Below are 7,724 nucleotides of genomic sequence, written 5' to 3' on the forward strand. Positions count from 1 at the left end.
GAGCATTTGAATGGTTATCACTTTTTGCTTATTGTGAATAATGCTGCTGATAACTCAGAGTCTACAAACATCTGTTCAAGTCCCTGCTTTCAGTTGGTGTAGGCATATGCTCAGAAGTGGAATTGCTGGATCATATGGTATTTCTGTGTTTAATGGTTTTTGAGGCATTGTTTTCCACAGCACCTGCACCATTTTACATTCATATTGGCAATGCGTGTTATTCTCTGTGTAGTTGGTGTTTTGCTTTTTATTAATAGTAGTCCAGACGGGTGTGAAGTGGTATCTCCTAGTGGTTTTGATTTTCATATTACTATTTTTTAAAAAGATTTTATTTACTTATTAATGAGAAACAGAGATAGAGGCAGAGACATAGGTAGAAGGAGAAGCAGGCTCTCTGCAGAAGCCCGATGTGGGACTCGATCTGGGACCCCAGGATCACGTCCTGAGTCAAAGACAGACGCTCAACCACTGAGCCACCCAAGTGTCCTTGATTTTTATATTCCTAATAATTAGTCATGTCCAGCACCTTTTTATGTGTTTATTGGCCATCTGTATATCTTCTTTGAAGGTCTATTCAAGTCCTTTGCCCACTTTTAAATGTTTTTGTTTTTCTTTTTTGTCATTGAGCTGTAGGAGTTTTTTATATATTCTGTACATTAACCCATTATTAGATTATGACTTGCAAATTTTCCTCCCATTTCATGGATTTCTTTTCTACTCTGCTGGTAGTGTCCTTTGATGCACAAAGGTTTTTCATTTTGATGAAGCCATTTTATCTATTTTTTTCTTTTGTTGCCTGTGCTTTTGGTGTTATATTCATTTAATCATTGCCAAATCCAATGTCATGAGGATTTTCCTTTATGTTTTCTTCTATGACTTTTATAGTTTAGCTCTCACCTTTAGGTCTTTGATCCATTTTGCCATAATATTTATTTATGCTGTGAGGTGAGGATCCAACTTTATCCTTCATGTGTACATGCCCAGTATTCCCAGTACCGCTTGCTGAAAAGACTATCTTTTCCTCAGGGGATAGTCTTGGCACCTTTGTCAAAGATCATTGGACTAGGGCACCTGGGCGTCTCACTTGGTTAAGTGTCTGACTTTGGTTTGGGTCATGATCTCAGGGTCCTGAGATCAAGCCCTGTGTCAGGTTCCCTGCTGAACAGAGTCTGCTTCTCCTTCTCCCTCTCCCTCTGTGTGTTCTCTCTCTCTCTCTCTCTCTCTCAAATAAATAAATAAATCTGAACATCTTAAAAAAAACTCCCACCCAGAACAAAGATCACTGGACCATATATGGGAGGATCTGCTTCTGGCCAATTTGTTCTGTTTTATTTTTCTGTATGTGTTTTTCTTTTGTATTTGTATTTGTATTTTTTAAAAATATTTTATTTATTGAGACAGAGGGAGAGAGAGAGAGAGAGAGAGAGAGAGAGGCAGAGACACAGGCAGAGGGAGAAGCAGGCTCCATGCAGGGAACCTGATGTGGGACTCCATCCCAGATCTCCAGGGTCACACCCTGGGCTGCAGGCAGCTCTAAACCGCTGCACCACCAGGGCTGCCTGTGTGTTTTTCCTTTTTAAAAGATTTATTTATTTGAGAGAGAAAGAGACAAAAAGATAGCAAGTGGGGGGAGGGGCAGAGAGAGAGGGAGAGAATCCTCAAGCAGACTCCCTGCTGAGTGTGGAGCCCTACACAGGGCTTGATCCCAGGACCCTGAGATCATGGCCTGAGCAAAAAACAAGTTAGTGGCTTAACCAACTAAGCCACCCAGACACTCTTATATGTCTGTCTTTATGGCAGTACCACACCGTTTTGAGTACTGGAGACTTGAAGTAAGTTTTTAATTTAGGAGGTATGAAACATCTAACTTTGTTCTTTTTTTTTTTTTTTTAAAGATTTTATTTATTTATTTGAAATAGAAAAAATATGAGTGGGGCGGGGGGTGGCAGAGGGAGAGGGAGAAACAGATCACTGAGCAGGGAGCCCAACATGGGGCTCAATCCCAGGACCTTGAGATCATGGCCTGAGCTGAAGGCAGGTACTTAACCAACTGAACCACACAGGTGCCCCTAACTTTGTTCTTTTTAAAGATTGTTTTGACTCTTTGGAATTCCATGAAATTCCATTTGATTTTTGTTTGTTTGTTTTAAGTAATCTCTACTCCCAATGTGTGGCTTGAACTCACAACCCAAATATCAAAAGTTGCATACTTTACCAACTGAGCCAGTCAGGTGTCTCTGTGAGATGCCATTTGAATTTTAGGATGGATTTTTTCTATATCTAAACAACAAAAACAAGACATTGTTTGGATTTGATAATGATTGTATGGACTCTTGTGACTTTCAGGAGGGCCTGAGCCAGCTAGGGTGTCCCAAGGTGATCAGGAACCAGCAGTGCAGTTATGATAAATGAAGATCAGAACCAAAGGAGATGGCACAGATTGGCACATCAAAGAGTGAGGTCAAGGGGCTACTCTTCTTTAGAATAGTGAATACTTTGGCTCTTTCCAGGCCTCCATCAAGGACGGGTCCCTCTGTGAAGGAGTTTACCCATCTGTATAATGGGCACTGCATTCCTAAGCCACTGAAAAGGCTCCTCCAGAATCAAAAGCCTCCTCCCTTCTCCCGCTGAGGTTTCTCAGCTTTTCCATGTTCTTGTTGACTTGCTAGAAGCTGGTACTCCCTATCCTGGCTCTTAGAAGCATTAACGGTATTTTCTATGTGGTGGGGACTCTGTCTCACTTCAGCCCATGGATAGGTCATCCTTCCAGTACAGCCCAGCTATCCCTTCCAGGAGGAGCATGTTTCCTCCATACTGGGGGCGATTAGGAGTGAGCAGTTCCTGGCCCTTTGGGAGAGAATGGATGGGCAGAGTCCTTCGGTGAAGATTATAGATATGGTCTCCTCATCCTAGTGCATCTTACACACAGACCCAGACCTCAGTAGGTGAGGTCCACCTACAGCAGCAAAAGCAAAAGAAGGCAAAGGCAGCATTCTTGCGTAGCCTAGACTCTTGAGAGATGACTCATTGGGCCTTATGCCAGACCTCTGGCTCTGCCTTAGAAAAACTCCTTCACTGCATCCATCATTGGAGACAGATGGACAGACAAGCAGAGTAAGCACTCTGGGCTCCTTGTGGGGCATAATTCCTAATTCTAAGCTGTGGCATTCACCTACCTACCTCTCCTGCGCAGCCATGGGGACGTGCAAGAGCCTTTATTCCTCTAACTCTAGGAGGCACGACTGGGGCTTCTAGAAATTCATCCTGCTCTGGAAGATGCCATTTAACTCCAGCTCTGACAGTGGGGCCTGGGATTTCAGGCACGGCCTGAATTTCTGTCTTGAGGCTTACACATATGTGATTGCGTGTCAGAAAATGGGAGCACAAATGGGAGCTTTTATTCAAGTTGTTTTTGTTTTGTTTTGTTTTTTAAAGATTTTGTTTTTACTTATTCATGATAGACATAGAGAGAGAGAGAGGCAGAGACACAGGCAGAGGGAGATGCAGGCTCCACGCAGGGAGCCCGACGTGGGACTCGATCCCTGGACCCCAGGACCGTGCCTTGGGCCAAAGGCGCCCTGGGCCCAGGGAACCCTCAAGTTGTTTTTAAAGTATCCCGAATTGTGGGGATACCTGGGTGGTTCAGCGATTTAGCACCTGTCTTCGGCCCAGGGCGTGATTCTGGAGTCCAGGGATTGAGTCCCGCATTGGGCTCCCTGCATGGAGCCTGATTCTTCCTCTGCCTGTGTCTCTGCTTCTCTCTGTGTGTGAATCTCTCATGAATAAATAAATAAAGAATTTAAAAAAATAATAAAGTATACCGAATTGTGACGCCTGGGTGGCTCAGTGGTTGAGCGTCTGCCCTTGGCTCAGGGCATGATCCCAGTCTGGGGATCAAGGCCTGCATCGGGCTCCTTGCAGGGAGCCTGCTTCTCCCTCTGCTTATGTCTCTGCCTCTCTCTGTGTCTGTCATGAATAATTAAATAAAATCTTAAAAAAAAAAAAAAAAGAAATATCCCAAATTGTATTAGGCTGACTGGGGTCACTTTAGATATAGAAGTAAAGCAGTAAGGAGGAACATTCTTTCCATTTCATAGATAAAACAATAGAGGCTTAGAAAATTATATCAGTGCTAGAGAGGATCTCATCCAATTGAGCCTTTTGTGTAAAACAAAAGGTGAAAAATTATCCATCTGTCCATCTGTTGGTTCGTTCATTCATTCATTCATTCATTCACCCATTGCCTACTCCTGGACAGGTCTCTTGCTGGAGGCTAGGGATACAGCAGTGAGTCAAACAGACAGAACCTCTCTCTCATGGAAGGCACAGTCTGCTGGGGAAGGCCAATGGTAGCTAGCCAGCAAACAAACAAACAAACAAACACCACTAATGAAGGGAAAGAAGTAATGGAACAGGGGTCTATGGGAATATTTAACTAAGGAATCTGACCTGAACCAAGAAATCAATGAGGCTTCCCTTAGAGAGCAGAGGGATGAGCCAAACAGACAAAGAAGGGGAAGAGTACTCTAGGTAGAAAGAGTAGCATGTGCAATGCAAATGCCTGAGGGCTAGAGGAGGAGGGATAGGCTCAGAGAAGAAACATCACCCAGTGTGTTGGAGACCAGAACTGAGGCTTTGGAATTCCTACCTATATTCTTCCCCCAAAACCCCAGCCCAACACTCCCCACTCTGTAACTTTCATGGCCTCAAACAACACCCCTGACTCCTCTTTGGCCATTCAATGCACCCTCAGGTACCCAAGAGAGCTCAAAGAACTAAAGAGTACAAAATGTCAAAATTGTGCAAAGAACGTGTAGGGTATGTTCAACTTTGTGGGAGCTGGTGGGAGCCTCTGGCTTGAGTTAGGATGAGACTAAAGATTGAATGCTGAGTGTGAAAGTTTTACAGACAAACAGAGAAATTATCCCAGCAGAGAATCTAGGCTTGGCATTGGGGAAGGCGGAGAAATGGATTTGGTAATGAATCATCCGTGTTCTGTATTCAAAAAGCAAAGTTTGTGAGTGTTGTTAATTGACTGGGGGTATTGGGTTTGTAGGTCAAGTGAGCAATGGGTTGGGTGGAAGTGGTCAGCTGTGTACCTGGAACATCTGCTTCAAGATCATGGTGTCTAGGAGCCTCTGTGTGTCCCTATATGTCTATATCAAGATCTGGGTACCCAGTCAGGTCTGCACTGATTGACTAGTCCTCTCCAGTCATCTAGATTGCCAGATTGGGGTTGGTCATTGCCTTCAACTCTTTACCTATGAAAAGGTGTGGGAATGCTCAGGTCCTCACACTCTGAATCCAATCCAATCAAATCAGCAACTGTTTGCTAAATGCAACTGTTGATCTGGAACCCATATCCACAACACCTGAGCTAGAGTCTCCTTCCTGTCGCTCACCCTCATCTGCCTCTTCCGTATTCCACAGTGTCTGCCTGAGTCCAGGCCAACTTTATCGTTCACTCAAAGGCATTCGCTTCTTCCAAACTTATCATCTCCAGCTCATGATCTGTGTCTAAAATGCTACTCTCCTTCTGAAAACTTTTCCTTTACTCCCTGTGGCCATTGGGACAAAGCCATAGCCAGACTTCCAGTTCAGGGATTATAGTGGGAGTAGTGCTGGGCGAAGATGCCTTCTGAACTTGAGTTTCTAGTTCTTGGGGGAATAGAATAGATATTTCCGTATGAATCAGAAATGCCTCCCTGAGCTTCTGTTCTTTGGAAGAAATCAATGGGTCCCACAGAATGACCTTGCACATTTTCTTTCAAAGTCAACCCAAATCACCACCTCTGAAACCCTTGGTCAGAGTGTCAAGTGGTTATGGAAGGCCCCCCAAGGGCTCCTTACCTGCTGGATAAAATGGGTACCCAAGTGTCTGCCTGACTGTTAACTAGGTCCAGTTCTAGGGAAAGAAAATTGGGATGACTCTCATTTTACAGTGTACACGTCTATAATGTGGGAATGTTTTTACAAGTATGTATCACTCCTGTAATTAAAGATGCAAATCTAGTAAAAAGCTCCATCCCTTAGGCCATAGATTCAGAGGGCAGCGGGTGACAAGGAAGACTTGATAGGTAATACAGCACTGGAGCTGGACCAGGACGTTAGCAGCAACAAGGGAGCATCTGGACCAGATAAAGACAAGATCCAGCATGAGGAGTGAGTTAGTACTGTAGTAGGTGGGGCTTTGAATACCAGACCAAGGAGTTTTAATTAAGGCATTTCTGAGCCAGAGGGAATGTGATCTGAGCTAGGTCTTGGTGTTATAGCTGGCAAAGGGGAGAGAAAAACCAAGGCTTCCAGGAGAGTATTTGCACATCCCAGTGAGAAGAGCAATAATCAGGGGAAAGGGGTACATGAATGAATGAGCTGGGCTGGCCAGGACCTTGATACTTAGGGCAGGGCCCACCCTCTACTTGCACTGAAAATCCTCCCATAGCCTCACTGGGCACTTGTAGCTCTGTGCCTGAGGTTCCTGGTCTACCTGGAGCTGGAGACAGGGTAACATCCCAGCATGGCTCTGTTTCAGTTCCACTTTCCCAGTTTCACCAAGAAGGAGGTGGGCTTGGACCTCTTGGGGCCTCTACTTCTTTCTGTCTTCATAGAAGAACTGCAGAGCAGCTGTTGGGTTTTGGGTCGCCTGGTGATTTGTTTGCATATCACACTTTCCTGGGTCCTGGAGGAAAAGCTACCTTGTATACCACAAAATAAGTGATGAGGATATGTCAGCCTGAGCTAGATGAAGCTTCTCACACTTCCAGGCCATCTGTAAGAGGCAGGATGTGTGCTTTAACAATGCTGAGGGCTCCAAAGGATCCCAGAGAGACCCAGACACCTTGAGAGATTGAGTCTTACACCAAGGAGGGGAGATCAGATTCCCCCACCCAGTGCACCTCCTAGCCCTGCCTCCTACCCCATCAGAGGCTACTGGGGACAGTCATGCCTAAGGGGCCTTCCAAGGTCATTTGGGGACTTAACATAGAGAAGGACTGGGTTTGGGGTAGATTCTTCAAGATCAGAAAAGCATCCTCTCCTTTGTTACAGTACTTCCACACTCATAACCAGGTACTGAGGACTAAAGATAAAAGAAAATCCAACAAACCCTGAAGAGAGGGAGTATCGTGTCTCTGATTCCTTTCAGTGGCTTAGTAGAAGAGATCAAGTCCACACTGCACCCTGAAAGGGCTCAGAAACTTCAGAGTACAGTAAACATATCAGGAAAGGAAATTCTCTACCTCTACCACAGGCGGTTTCAAAGAAAGACCTTTGGGGTCTGCTGTTGCCTCTTTCTGGATGCCCTTCTTCACCGGGCCCCACTCTTAGCTGAGGAACTTCCATTCTTTCTTGCAGGTATCACTTCTTCTGTGAGGCTTTCCTTTACCACTCTCCCAGCACACTCCCCTTCACCATTATTTCTGTATCTTGTACCCATCACTGCACATTGCACCCTCCACGGTTTTGCTTTCTTTCTATGTCTGGAGTGATGTCATATGAAGTTTCCCCTGCTCTGGGTCCCCAGGTGGGTAGTCTAGCATCTGTCCCATTAATCAGTGGTGCAACAGAGCCATGATGAAGAGTCCTAGATTTCCCAAGCCAATTCAAGTCTGCTGCAAGATGCTTTGGCTCCCCTCGCCAGCCCACCCTTAGCCTCCAGGGACTTGCTTCTCCACCCATGGCTGGAGCCTGATATTGGCCATTCCTGGAGGCATCTCTCTTGAAAG

Source organism: Vulpes lagopus, chromosome 7, assembly GCF_018345385.1.
Source record: "Vulpes lagopus strain Blue_001 chromosome 7, ASM1834538v1, whole genome shotgun sequence".
Classification (NCBI taxonomy): Eukaryota; Metazoa; Chordata; class Mammalia; order Carnivora; family Canidae; genus Vulpes; species Vulpes lagopus.